The following is a 14,575-nucleotide window of genomic DNA, read 5'->3' as shown; positions in this document are numbered from 1 at the left end:
CATGACATGTATGAATGTATGAATGGATTTTTCCACTCTGAACAGTCACATGTGCTTGTTTCCATCAGTGTAGTAGCACGACATTCTTCTGCAAACATTTCAAAATTGTCCTGTAAGACAGGCAACCTTCTGATGTCAAAATGTGATTTCTTACCATGATACTATCAGTTTCTCTGTAGTTTAGTAAGCTACAGCAATTGTCCATCATCTCTGTTTCTACTGGCAAAATATCTCAAACCTGAAGTCTTAGCATCTGACCTGAGGATTCTTCCCCAAATCAGAAGAGATCCAAATTTCCCAAGGGGTGTCTGGGACAGAAAGGAAGTTGTTATTAATCAAATGACTCACATGCTGAATCACAAAACAAGAACCATTTGGGGAAAGGTCGCCCTTCTTGGCTATAACTGCTGAGTGTGTTTCCAGTTAAGTAGATATCCTGAGGCCCTTTTAGGAAAAAGCCAACACTGGCCAACATTATCACAGTAGCATCAATGGCTGGATGATAATGGCCCACCATCCAAGGATACCTCCACCCTTCTTAGTTTTGTGTTCTCTGGGAAATCTCAGTCTGAGATGGGAATTTCCCATGTGCCAGGAACTCAGATTGTCAATGGAAGTTTCAAGGAAAGGCCAGCAATTCTCTACAGGAATGGCATTTAGAACACCCCTCCCAGAAACTGGACAGCCAATTATATAATTTTCTTTCTTCTTCTTAATAATTTACACATGAATTTTTACCATCCTAAAGATGGATATTTGTGCCATGATTTAAATATTCTGATGTTTAGAGTGATAAAAGAAATTTTAGGTCACTAAAAGGTAAAACTTGTGAGATTAAGCAAAAATTAAAGACTGAATGTTGAATATTTTTATTTTTTATCCAGGTTTGTCATTCTATGATACAATGAGTATTCAATATATTTCCATTTTAAACAAATCCATTAAGGATCCTCAAAATGCTTCACTCATTTAATTATTCCATCCATCCATCATCCATCCATCCATCCATCCATCCATCCATTCCTCTAGGTTTTCACTTAGTGAGCACAAATTTATTTAGTGCCACATACCAACATATATACCAAGGGTGCTTCTGTGATCCCCCTGAGTTGGTTCCTGACCTCGAGAACCAAGTCTAAAGCCCTGCTTCTCCTTCTAGTCATTCCATGGGACTGACTTCATTTTATATGAGAAGAGGGCCTGGTGGAGAGGAGAGGTCTAACTATGAGTTAGGCATCTCTGTTATTGCCACAGCGACCTTATTTTGCCCTTGGATCAGGTCCAGTTCTGTGAGGATAAAAGTGCCCTTGCCCATAAGCATCGCAAGTGCAGAGTCATCTCCACTAATACTTGTATCCAGAGGAGTGCATAATACCTAGTAGGTACACAGTAAATAACGGGCACAACCACAGAAGTCAAGGCATAGATAATAAGGAAACTTGCTACTGGTAGCACAGCCCCATTCTCTGCCTAGTTTATATCCTTGGCTATGGCTCTTCCTAATGACTTAGAGCTGTGTCTCCTACAAAGTGGACTGTCTTTATACAAGCTTGGCTGTGGCCTTAATTGTTACCCTTAATTCTATCACAAACTTCATTGAGAAGAATATGCTTTAGTAAGTCAAATTATTTTAACTACTTTCCAACCACCCCAAACATTTACCTTTGAGCCCCAAAGAATGAATCTAATGTCTCTTTTTCAATTCTTCTTTTCCCCAAATTAAATTGGCTTTCTCCACGCTTAATCATTGTGAATGTCTACTAGCCTGATACAGACAGACTCAAGAGTTATCCACATTTGAAGATTCAGCTGCACTTGGAAGGGGGAGCAAGCTAGGGAAAAAGGGGAGGGGGAAAAAAAAGAGGTTTTCTCTCCACAGAGCAGGGACCTTTACAATGCACCACAGTGTGTGAACAGAGCTACGTGCTGTGATACCATTTAGCAATAATGGATGGCTTGTGCTGCCCAGACTTAACAGGCCAGTGAGCAACATCAGGCTGCAGATGGAGTGCTCGGAGACTGCCATGCATTAAAAAAGGATGAAAAATAAAATTGTCTATGGCTATTGTCGACATATTTACCCCTTGTTTAGGGGTTCCCATGGCAACGAAGAGCTGTGACCCGCTAGTGGAGGTGGGAAATCTGCACAGTAGGAGGGCCAACTACTTGCCCAGGAAGTGAATGCTATCTGTGTGCAACCACCCCCTCTAGTGACGACTTGGTGAATGGCAGGCCTTTTTATAGTTTTCCTTTGGCATCATGCTCTCCCTGCCATATGTTAGGGCTCTTAACTTTAAAAGCATATTATTGTTCCATTAAATTAGCATGACTGATTTCTGAGGAGACTTCTAAAAGTCCATTGTTTTGAGTCTTTTCATTCTTGTTTTCCAAGATTTCGTTTTGTTTCTGTATTTTAAACTAGATCTAGGAAATATTCAGGTTGCCAGCTAGAGCCAAACTCTTCTCCGTAACCTCACCTATGTTTTCTATGTTTAGGAAACCAGATAAAGATGAAAAACAACCTACATGGATCTCTCTGAGGCTGGTGGAGTGGCTGGAATGTAGTTATAATCTTATGAGTATCTCAGGCATACTTTTGCTTCTCCACTGTGTGGGACTCCCGACAGCCTCCAGCTGTTACCTATGACCATATCAATGCTAAGAACTCAGATACAGACCAGCCAGAAGCTTACTATGCTTCAGGGGCAGAAATATCTACCCAAAATGTGCACACTGAAGAATCTTAGTAAGGTTAAACAATCTCCATCATCACTCTCAAACTTCTCAAGAGCCTTGCAGATTCCATGGGAAGACCATACCCTTTCAAGAATTTGAAACTCGGGTCCTACCTCCTCATTTTCTCACTCCTCTGAAAGTTTATAGCCATTTATCTTCACTTCTATTCTTTCTCTGAGTATCATTAACTGCCTTGTGCTATTAATACCATTTATATACGAATTTGTCAAAATGTTTGTAACTCCAAATATAAGTTCCTTGGGGTCAAAGACCTTGTTTTGAATGTCTGAATTCTTCATTTAGTTTTCATTATCCGGTTAATTTTTTTTTCCACATGCAAGTTGGTAAGGTAATATTTGCAAAGACAGACATTAACCAATGGGGAATACATGTACTGGGTGTGATTCAGATTTCTGGAAGATCAGTCCAGGAAGACATAATACACTGAGACACACAGGAGACTGAGTAAGAAAGAAAGGAACTGTGATGCCTAGATATATCATGAAAGAATTCACTACATTGTAGATTCCTACTACAGTCCTATGATGTAGATGTAGTTTTCCCAGATAGGAAACGTAAGCCTCAGAAAGGTTAAGTAACAAGTTGGATGACACAATATTACCAATTGATGCTAACAAATTTCAAATAAATGTCTTTCTATTATATTTCATTGACTTTAAAAAAGAAATCCTCAAACTTTCACTGAAAAGAAGCTACTTTGGATATTTCTGGTCTTTCGGATCCTCAGGGAAGAAAAGGGATTTTTACAGAGCAAGATACTAATGTCTGAGAAGGGATAATGGTTGCCATATTTCCTTCTCTGGTGGAAGTCAACCCTAAAAAGTAGCACAGGAAAAGACAGCAGTAAATATCCAGGCAAGATCTGAATATCAACTGGTAGTCCCAGGTCCACGTTTTATGGAATCTTGGTCAAGAACAGAGTTCTCATTAGATGTCTCCCCAAACACAAGTATCATGAGCTTTTCCTCCAAAAGAAGAAATTGGTATCAAAATACTTGAGAGGTCCTGCATGTGAAGATTCAGAATGGACTTGGAGAAGTTCTGTAACTTAATAATCAAGGAAAAATTAAAAACTGTTTAACTTTGCAAAACCTCATGTTTCCTAAGCACAAATGATCATAGCTCCTGTGTATTTCGTTACTACATTACCAAGCCAAATATGTGGAGCTAAATTCCACTGATGTGAACACTGATCTTGAGGCAAGTACATAGAATTTCAAGGCAAGGAAGGAACAGCTTAAGAATCTGGGCTCAGGAGTTATGGACCCTACAACAAGAAAATCCTAAGAAGGAAATTAGATAGGGTAAGCACTAGATTGGATATATTTAAATCATTCATACAGGGACCTGGTTTTGCTTCATTAAGTGTAATGAGTAAAGGTAGAAGTTAAAGCATCAGTTGGTTTTGTTGACTATTTTTATTATTCAATTTTAAGTGAGTGAAGCATTTTAGCTCGATTTGTTTTCAAAGAGTACATTTCAAAAAATTCAGCTTTGGTAATCCCCTCAGTACTTTAATTCAGTAAAGTTTCCATCATGGGACCATTCTTGTTTCTTCATCTTTCTCCTTCCTCTTCCTCTTCTTAATCTTCTCCCCACTCCCACCCCCAACCGCACAATTTAGGTCTGTTTTATGTCTAGAAGAACGGGCTTAATTTTTCTCAATGCTAATTAAAGTAAAATTCACTACTCCTTCCATTCTCTGTATATTTTTCATTGTCTTTTTATTTCCTGAAAGATTTCCCGTTGTGATGGTGCTAAGAACTTGGACAAATTTTTTGTGAGATTAAAAAAAGACCTGAATTCTATCTCCCATAATTACAAGATAGAAGACCCCGAGAAAGTGACTTAATATCTTTTAATTCCATTTCCTTTTTCTGTTAAATGGACTTAATAGTGCCTACCTTATAAGTAAAGTTTTTGAAATACATTATGTACATCTTAATATTTATCTTATATGTATATAAAACGTAAAGTTCCAAGCATAGTCCCTGGCATAGTTAGTAAGTGCCTAATTCTTCCCTCAGAACATAAGAAGACTGTTAAGCACACTAAATTCTTTTGCTATTTGTTTATAACCACTTACTCAAGTAAGTTTAAGAAAATGGAAGCTCTATTTGATGATTCAGGGGACTTCAAGGAACTCAAAAAGAATTATGGCCCAGCTCAATGTAAATAAAAGATAGTTATCAGGCAGCTACTTTGTCTGTCTCTATGTCTCATGATTTCAGCTCAGATTCCCAGCAGAATATGTTGCATAAAGTACTCATTCCTTTAGTTCACTTCCCTTCTTTGACTGAAGTCTACTGAGATTCACCAAGACATAAGCCAAGGTTGTTATCTATGCAACATGTTATCACTGGGGCATCTGTATGGCTTAGTCCATTAAGCATCTGATTCTTGGCTTCAGCTCAGGTCATGATCTCCTGCTTCATGGGTTCGAGCCCCGGGTCAGACTCTGCGCTGGTAGTGGGGAGCCTGCTTGGGATTCTCTCTCTTCCTCTGCCCTCTCCCCTACTTGTGCTCTTTCTCTTTCTCTCTCCTTCTCTCTCTCCCCTTCCCCCACTCACGTGCTCTCTTTCAAAAGTAAATAAATTAAAAAATTTTTTTTCAAAATAATACAACAAAATGTCACCATTTTATCCCAGTTCACTATGATAAACCAATAAACTAGAGCAATAATTTTTGTGGATTTTACCTGAGATTTCAGTCTATAAGTGGAAGGGAAAATCATGGGCTGTAGGTAAATATCTCCCTTGGCAGATACAAACGGTTAATTCCAAAGAAGAAACAGATATTTCATATCATCTTTCATTCTTCAAGAAAATTTAAAGTTCTCTCCACTCTTTTTAAAACCTCTGGGGATTTTCTTTTTATTTACATGGGGGATTGCCAGTATTTAGAGATCTGAATAGAGTGCCTCTGTAACAAAAATAACAATCACAATATCTGGAGACATGTGACTTTTGTCTATCGTTAATGAAGGTTATCAGGTTGAAGAATATAAGTGGGGCGATCAGAAGAAAAGAAGCGTAGTATAAGATGAATTGATTACTATCAATCAATAAACCTTCTTTCCTTCTTAAGCTCTTCATCCCATGACCCCCCACCATGCTTTCTGGTCATGGTCCACAAAGCATATTTAACAAGGACGTGGATGCAGTGATCCAGTTAACTTAGCCGAAGTCCCCTATTCTTACATTTTAATCCTTGCTCAGCCATTCTCTTTCCAGGTGACCTCTGGCATTTTTGGAAAGGGGATTATAGTGCTGCTGTATTAAAGAACTGCTAATTCCTCTTTTAAAAGAAGTTTGAAACCAGGAGGAAGATAAATACTTGGCTGTAATAGGCTTGATTCTAATTTTTCTTCCACAGATTGACATTTGGTAACAACCTGAATTAAGAGTATAATTAGAGAAATGTAAAAATATTATGCCAGGTTTTGTTTCAGCTCTTTACCTCCTAACTCAACACTTATTGAACATCTACTATATGTGAAGGCACTATTTTGAGCTTTAGTAATAAAAAGATCGGTTTACATCTCCAAGCTGTCAGCTTATTTAAGGTCTGTGAAAGGCCTCAGACAGTAAACCAACGATGGCGATTGACGTAGGAGGCCATATACATAAAACTGTCAAGATATAGAACTTACAGAAAGGATTTGGGGCAAGGAGGGAGGGTAGAGACAATAGCAAGAAGAAGAACCAAGATTTAGAAAACAAATAAGAATTTGCCAGATAAAGGTATTGGGGCCAAAGCAGTGGGTGGGAAGTGAGGGTGCCTTTAGGTCTTCCAGAGCAGAGAAGAACACATTTAAAGAAACTGCCAAGGAAGAAAGGCAGGGAACGTACTTGGCAGAGTGGCAGGTTGTGAATGAATAAAAACAGAGGCAGGGGATAGATCACAAAGGGCCTTATAAGTTTACTTTTTAGAGGATGAACTTAGATCAGAAGCCAGTTGAAAGAAAGGAGTCAGAGGGGATGTTAGCATCAAATATTTCCGAGAGTATAAGAAGAGGGGAGAGGAGCATGAGACAGAAAGAGAACATCAATTTTTAAGACTAGGAGAATGAAGGAGTTGAAAATTTTCTTGCATGACAGCCTCTATCTGTGAAAAGTTGAAAATTTTCTTGCATGAGAGACTCTATCTGTGAAAGGCTCTTCTATGGGGAATGACTCTTAGCTGAAAGTATTCCTATACTTCTATTTCTTTCAAGTGATGTTGCTTTTGAAAATTTATACAATGTTTCATTGGTAAGTAAGTTCTCAGCCAATTGTCTCCAGGGAGTCTGTCCCTTCTGTAGAAAAAATTATGGATCTCTTATTGGTTGATCTGCTCTGGAACAGTGAAGTTGATAATTATTTTATGAAATAAGATTGATAGGTTGAAAAATCTGGCAAAAAAATCAAAGATGCTTTGTTCTCTCCATCATTTTCCTACTTTGAAAAATGTGGAGTTCAGATCTAAGAGTCTAGGGTTTTAAATTACTGTACTCAATGATCTAGTGTTGCTAATGGGAGATGATACGGGAAGAAAGGCCATTCCTGGTGTTTAGAGTTAGTCACATCTTTCTTCAGAGGCTGAGAGAAGAAAAGAGAATCCCCAAAGACTTGCCATTTTACCAGTAAGCCTTTCTGTCTAACCCTCAGACATGCAATCCTGAGGGTTATCCACGTTTGGATAACCAAAATCCATGCTGTTTCAGGGTGGTATTTCAGGTGCCTGCATTCATTATTGGTCAAGTTCCCCTGCTATAGGAGCACCTCAGGTATGTGACTGATTCCTCGTCCCCATTTCCTGCTGAAAAAGGAGAGAGACTCTATTTCCAGGTAATTTCAACTGATTCCATTTTTAATTTCAACTACCAGTTGATTAACTATCATCCTTTCTCAAAAAATAGAATTTGGGATTCTGACATTGGTCCAATTTGTAGAACAATTTGTTCTACATTTTTTTAAAAAATGTGTAATTAGGGACTGCAGTTAACGTGAGAGAGAACTGTATAAAGATAGTACATCCATAAATAAAGGAGCACGTTTATTTATGAACATGCACGTTAAATACTATGATTTAAACTAAGTCCTCTGTATTAGCATACAAGGGTAACCAAATACTGACCTTATCTTCTTTTCCTGGAGACTTGTTTTTGCGTGCATGATTGAAGTGAGGTTTCCACCATAATTGTTCACATTCCAGACCAAGGTAAGAGGCAAACAAATTTGAAGTGGACAGCAAACGATTTCCTTTTAAGTACATGATGTTGAAGCTCTAGTCATCTCCCCCCACTTACTGGTGAGAATGAAGGACATGACCACACCCAGCTGCAAGGGAGTTTGGGAAATGTACCTTATCCATGCTTTTGCTTTCTGTGGCTTCAGCTACCCCCCCAGTCAATGGTGGTCCAAAAGCACATTGTCCTCCTTCCATCAAGTCATCAGAAGGTCAGTAGTGGCCTAACGCTAAGTCACAGTGCCTACATCATTTGCCTCACTTCATCTCATCGTGTAGGCATTGTATCACCTCACATCATCACAAGTAGAAGAATGAGTACAGGACAGTAAGATACTTAGAGAGAGAGAGAGAGAGACCACATTCACATAACTTTTATTACAGTATATTGCTATAATTATTCTGTTAGGAGTTATTATTTGTTAATCTCTTGCTGTGCCTAATTCATAAACTAAACTATCATAGGTATGTATGTCTAGAAAAAAACATAATATACATAGGGCTCAGTGTTGTCTGTGGTCTCAGGCATCCACTGAGGTCTTAGAAAATATCTTCTGTGGATAAGGTGGTGGTTGGGGGTGGAGGGAGGACAACTATAGTCTTCAGGCAGTATAACACATACTCTATTAAAGTCTCTAACTACTGAAGAGCAGAATATATTTGCCAGGGGGAGGCTCCTAGACATTTTTACAACATGGAAGACAATCTGATGTTTAAAAAATAGGAGTAAAAGGGAATATCTGGAAGGATGGCATTTGGATCAAAAGAATTACGCGGAACACACGGACTCTGTTCAAAAAACAAGTGAAGTATATGATTGGAGCAAAGAGATCGCAGGCAAAAATTGTCAAGGAAGTTTGGAGAGGAACAGACTCTTCTCTGAGGACATGGATCATGAGTCTTGCTCATTATTTTATCCCCAGGATGCAGCCATGTATCTGGCACCAAGTAAGTGTGCATTCAATACAGTATTTTTAAATTGAATCTACCCGTGGCAAAGAGACGCAGGAATACTAGGATAACTGTGCCAGCCGCTAGGCACATGTGATGGAGGCAGAACAAAGCACACCTTGCTGCTCTGAACCTACAGTCTAGCCAGGGGCGAGTAGAGCGTAAGCAAATGACAATATGAACAAATTCATAATTACAAACTCTGTGAACAGTGCCATGAAGTTAAAACAGAGGGGAATATGAGGAGTGCAAAAGGTCCCTGGTCTAGTTGGGAGAATAGGAGAGTCTTCCTTAGGAGAGGAGACTTTGAGCTGAAATGCAAAGTGGGATGATGACAGAACCATGGGTAGGGAAGTGCAGAAGAAAAGGCATTGGCTGGAGTCTGGAAAAGCAGCCCAGCATTTCCTACAGCTTGTGGAATGGGGATTTTTAGTTTCTTTATTTATGTCCTTGTTTTCTGCTCTTCCAAACTGTAAAGTAAGTACAATGACGACGCATAGTAGTGTGAAAATTAATTACAAGGAAATCTCACTTAAAATGGAGTCGGAAAGCCAGCAGGGGGAGCTCTCACATCCTACCACTTGGTTGCAGACCCAACAGGAAGAGACCTACCTTGTAACCAGCCACTGACTTACTACCCCAGCAGGAGGAAGAAAGATTTTCCTCCTCGCCCAGCAACAGTCCAGCTAGTGAGAGCCAGTCACAACTAAGCCAATGAGAGGCCAGTATACTTTGAACTGCCAGTTTACATCAATGGACTTTTTTGCTTATAACAGTCTTTCCAACATCCCCCTTTCCTCTATAAAAGAGCATTCCTCTCCTTTTGTTCCCTAGACTCGCCTAGGGTTCTGCCATAGCTTGCTCTTCTTGGATTGTAACTCCCTGTTTCCTAATAAACTCATTTTTTTTTTTGCTGATAAAATAACTGGTATTTTTATTTTTAAGGTTAACAGTAGGTACTTAAGAATGACAGTTTTATTGCATTAATTCTAAGGACATTGCCAATTATATCACACAATGTCTTCTTTACATAGACCTCGATGAGAAATTTCTCTGAGTCTTCAGGTCTCAGTGTCAAGGTCAGACGCGTTTCCCTTTGGCAACTAGGATTTTTTTTTCTTTTTAACTTACAGACTCTATAAATGGGGTCAACTTCATGTGACTGAGGCCCTATCCTCAAAAGTTCCCTTGCTTGGATTTTAATGCTTTTCACTGTTTTGAAATTTTGAAGAATTTTATTTTTAAATTTATATTTTGTACATGAAGTAGCCTGAGACAATGCAGCATGCACTAAGCTTGAAGCTTCAGCTCACGTGCCGCACCCCCCCCCAATGTATTCCTGCCTCCCTGAGATGGGTTCTTGACTTCCCATTGCTTTGCCTTGGGCCCAGCTGACCTCCCCTTCCTAGGCCCACCCAGATACTGCTGTTGCACCCTGCTCCTTTGCACCCCAGGCACTGCCTGGCCTCTCTCTCCCAGGCCGGTGAGCACTATGCACCCAGGGAGGGTTTGTGCAGAAGCCTGGGCCATGGAGAAGGAAGGGGTCAGATGATGTAGACCCTGTGGTGTCTCAGGCTGGGACGCAGCAGTGGTGGTCTCTACTGTGATGCTTGGTTCATGTGATTGGTGGGGCAAACCTCTTGCTCACACCCTGTCTGGGTCCTGATCACACCCTAGCAAAGGATTTTCAGTCCTCTGGGGGATGCCTATTCTTGGTGGGTGGGGGCAGCAGGCTGTGGGAAGAGCAGACTGTTTTTCTTGCCCCCAAAGAAGGCATAGTATATAGGTCTTATGGCTGCAGGAAGGAGGACTCAGCAGCAGGTGGGCAAGTAAGCCAAGTGGGGGTCAGTTGGGGGGTGGGAAACACTCCCAGTCCTGTTGAGTCTGCTTCACCAGCCAGTATTCCCATGCCCGAGGGAGCGAGCCATTAAATAACAAATAAAAAACACCATGACAGGTCTAGAGTGAGAGCGTGGAAGAAAGGAAAAAGTTTCATGTTTTATTACATTTAATGGCATTTTTCCTGCTTTTTGAATAAGGGGGCCCCACATTTTCATTTTGCACTGGAGCCAGCAAATTATGTAGCTGGCCCTGCCTATAAATCACATACTAAATCATATTTTACTCATTACACTGGCTGCTAGGAAAATCAGAACAAAACTTACAACCAACTTTAGCACAATATCAAAAAATTTATGGTATACATTTTGAATAGTGAAATAATCTTCGACCTGTCATTTTTTCCTATTTTCTTTGATTTTATTTTTCTTTATCTCTTCATGTACCCAAAGGGAAGAGATCTGATTTTTCATTTATCTTTGAAAATCTTAATTCTTTTTATGCATCCATCTAGGGTAAAAATAATCATTATTTAAATAGCAAGCTAATTGGGTGCTTGGGTGGCTTAGTCGGGTAAACGTCCAATTCTTAATTGTGGCTCAGGTTCCTGGGATCAAGCCGCGCATTGGGATCTGTACTGACAGCATGGAGCCTGCGTGAGATTCTTTCTGCCCTTCCCCTGCTTGCTCTCTCTCTCTCTCAAAATAAATAAATGAACTTTAAAAGGATCTTTTAAAATAAATGAATAACAAGCTAATTGTACACTCTTACAGAACTCAATAAAAGTTTGTTCGATAGGACTTGTGACCACTTCCTTCACATAGGAATTTACCATCATTGTAGCTGGTACTATTTTCATGCTTCCCTCTCATCACTTTCATCAGACTTGTGAGATATCAACCTTCCTCACATACTACAACATTGAATTATGATGCCATGAATAGAAAATGTGAAGCTCCACCTTTTAACCCAGCATTTCACAGAGCACATGGTTAAGAGAGGTCACCTTATAAATATTGACTCTTACTTTATATATGTAAAAATGGTGGATAAGATACTCTGTCTTTTTAAAAAAATGTATAAGGATAGTCACTGCTCACTATGATGATTGGTTTTTGATCTCACCCCCCAACATTTGGACTGCTCACTAGAATAATCCATCAATCAGTAATTTTTTACTGATCAGCTACGGTATGCAGCTACTAGGTATGCGGAAACTGATGAACAAGGCAGAAGTTACCCCTAGCTGCAAGAGATTTCAGCCCTAGCTGAAAAGACAGTAAACAGTGTCATCACATATCATGATATGTTATTAAGGAAATAAACAGGATTATACATTACAGGTAAAAGTTGGGAGGAGTCTGGGACCTTCATTTCATAGAGTGATTTGAGAAGGCCTCTCTGAAAAAAAGTGATATTTAAGCCAGAGCTTTAAGGAATCTAGGAGGAGCTAGTCATTCAACATGCTAGGAGTATGTAGGTAGAAGAGAAAAAGGAGTAGGAAAAGAGCTGTAAGTATGGCTGAGGCATAGCAAGAAAAGCTGAGAACTGTCCATGATACCCTTGGAGAGTCAGCCAGAAGTTGCCCTTACCTTCTTCCTGCTCTGCCCTCACTCCATCATTAAGGTCATTAAGTAGCTCCCTCTGGTGGTCACCACACGCAAACATCGTCACAGGACAGATCTGCAACCTATGGGAAGAAACATTTCCAAAGACACCAAGGAACAATGTTAACTAGGTGGGTAGGGAGAAAACCAGCCAGGAAGAAGTACATGCTTAAATAGGTAGTGGTCTCCAACTGGCCCAAGAGGGAGCAAAAGGACAAGGTAAAATCAATTAATGCTGACAAGGGACCCAAAGTATAGATCCAGCTGCTTCTTGATTATCCGAGTAATTACTGCAGTTGATGTTAGCCTTTGACAAACCACAGCTTGATTCCAGTCTGTGACAAGACTTTAAGGTCAAAAGTTGAATTTCTAACTTCTCTTCACTATTGGAAATTTCTGAGAAAGGAGGGGACCAGAACAGTTGTGTCTAAAGTACTCTTAGTCAAACTTATGAGATGCAAATTTACCAGACTCTATCGGCCAGCCCCTAGGTCCCCTACTAAGGGATCCCTCTGCCTGATAGCCCTAAGTAGGTTCTAGATAATTCTAGGCAATTATAAACAATCTTTAACACTCCATGCAAGGGACAGTTATGGCTATTAAAAGTGATAATTATTTTAAAAGGTGTTCCGAAACTCCACACCCAAACAAAACTTTAGGTGTATGATGATAATGATGGCAATGATGATGACAATGGTTGTATAATTCTGCTCCTTTATCCTAGTGGTGGTTTCCTAGAAAAAGCAAACCTGAGTTTTACTGGCAGAAATGATGCGCAGTAGGTGGTTAGCTTTGTGATTGAACCAGCATCATCACATCCTTGCTTTAATGTAACCCTATTAAATAGAAGAAAACCATGTGAGATGGTTTTCCTTTAGTTGGAGGGCAGGGGGTGGTGGAATAAGGCTCCCTGAATGCCCTTTTTAACTCCAGGAACTCAAACCACTCCAGGATTCAAGGGTCTCAAGAACCCAGCCATAGTTTGACATTAAGCAAAGTTTTGAATGATTCTGAGGGGAGGAAAGGAGAGGGGAGGGATATATTTTTGGGTCAGATAAATCAAAGCACATTTGGCCAGACACTGCCCCCCTTCATTTCCAAGCACATGTGAATTTCCAGGGAAATTGAATCCATGTGTTCCTGATTCATTTACATTTAACTCTTCAAAATGCTTTGTAAGCCCTCCAAGAAGCCTTCAGTGTATCAAGCCAGGATGCTGGGCTTTGTTAGCTATGCAGGCACCTAACATGCTGAATGAATGGGACTAGGTTTTAAAGACAGAGCTAAGGAAGGTCAAACGGTTTGCAAATTTGACTCAACAAATTCCCCTTAATTTCTGGTTCCCAACTACCCGACTTCTGCAACATGGGCACAGAAATAAACATCTCCCTCTGTGGCACCCATCAAGCTGAGAGCTGCTGGCTTGGACACCCACTTTTACACAAACCTAAGCCTCTTTGATGGTCAGACACTGATGAGTTGACATTTGATAGGAGCCTTGTGCCTCCCAGTGTTAGTTTTCTTTTCCCCTGCTCTACTCACTTCCTTTTCTGAAGTGGGAAGGCTGCTGCTGCCACCCCTGAATCCTTGATAAGAATTGACGAGACCCAGGGGAGTGTGGGAAGAGTCTGTGACTTCAGCAGCTTGGCAGAAGTTCCGCGGAGACTTTCTGATCTTCCTCCACATGCTGAAAATCCCTAGAAGTCCTTTGACAGAGAGGAGGTTCAGAAGGGCAGTCTTCCTGTCCTCATTTCTATTGGAAAAAAATCATAAAAATAAAAGAAAAAAATGATGGTAGCCACCAGATTACATCCTCAAAAAAAGCAGACATAATAAAAATGTTGCTCTCTTTGAGCGGCGGAGGAAAGAGAGATCAGTCACTTACCCCTCCCCACACATCTGAAATGCAGTCATAAGTAGACACACCCAATCTAGATTGCACAAAGGTTTTGGCAAAATCCTACGCTGCCTCCTTTATGTGATAATAGCTCAGACGCCTAACTCACAAACAAGGCAGGTTTCTGCAAAAGAAATTGCCAGAGCTCACACACGAGTATCATTTTCAAGGTATCTCCTCCTACCTTTCACTTGTGTTGTTTCCCCATCTTCAGTAAGTTCTGCTGTATACACACTGAGAGTGTCTAGCCTCAGTCCAACAAAATCTTTGTTAATAGGTTAAACCCTGTTATAAG

The sequence above is a fragment of the Lynx rufus genome, unplaced genomic scaffold (genome assembly GCF_022079265.1).
Source record: "Lynx rufus isolate CCGP_SWC_20201006 ecotype Redwood Valley unplaced genomic scaffold, mLynRuf1.p SCAF_12, whole genome shotgun sequence".
NCBI classification, from domain to species: Eukaryota; Metazoa; Chordata; class Mammalia; order Carnivora; family Felidae; genus Lynx; species Lynx rufus.
The sequence above is the reverse complement of the archived record's forward strand: the minus strand, read 5'-3'. Positions refer to the sequence as shown.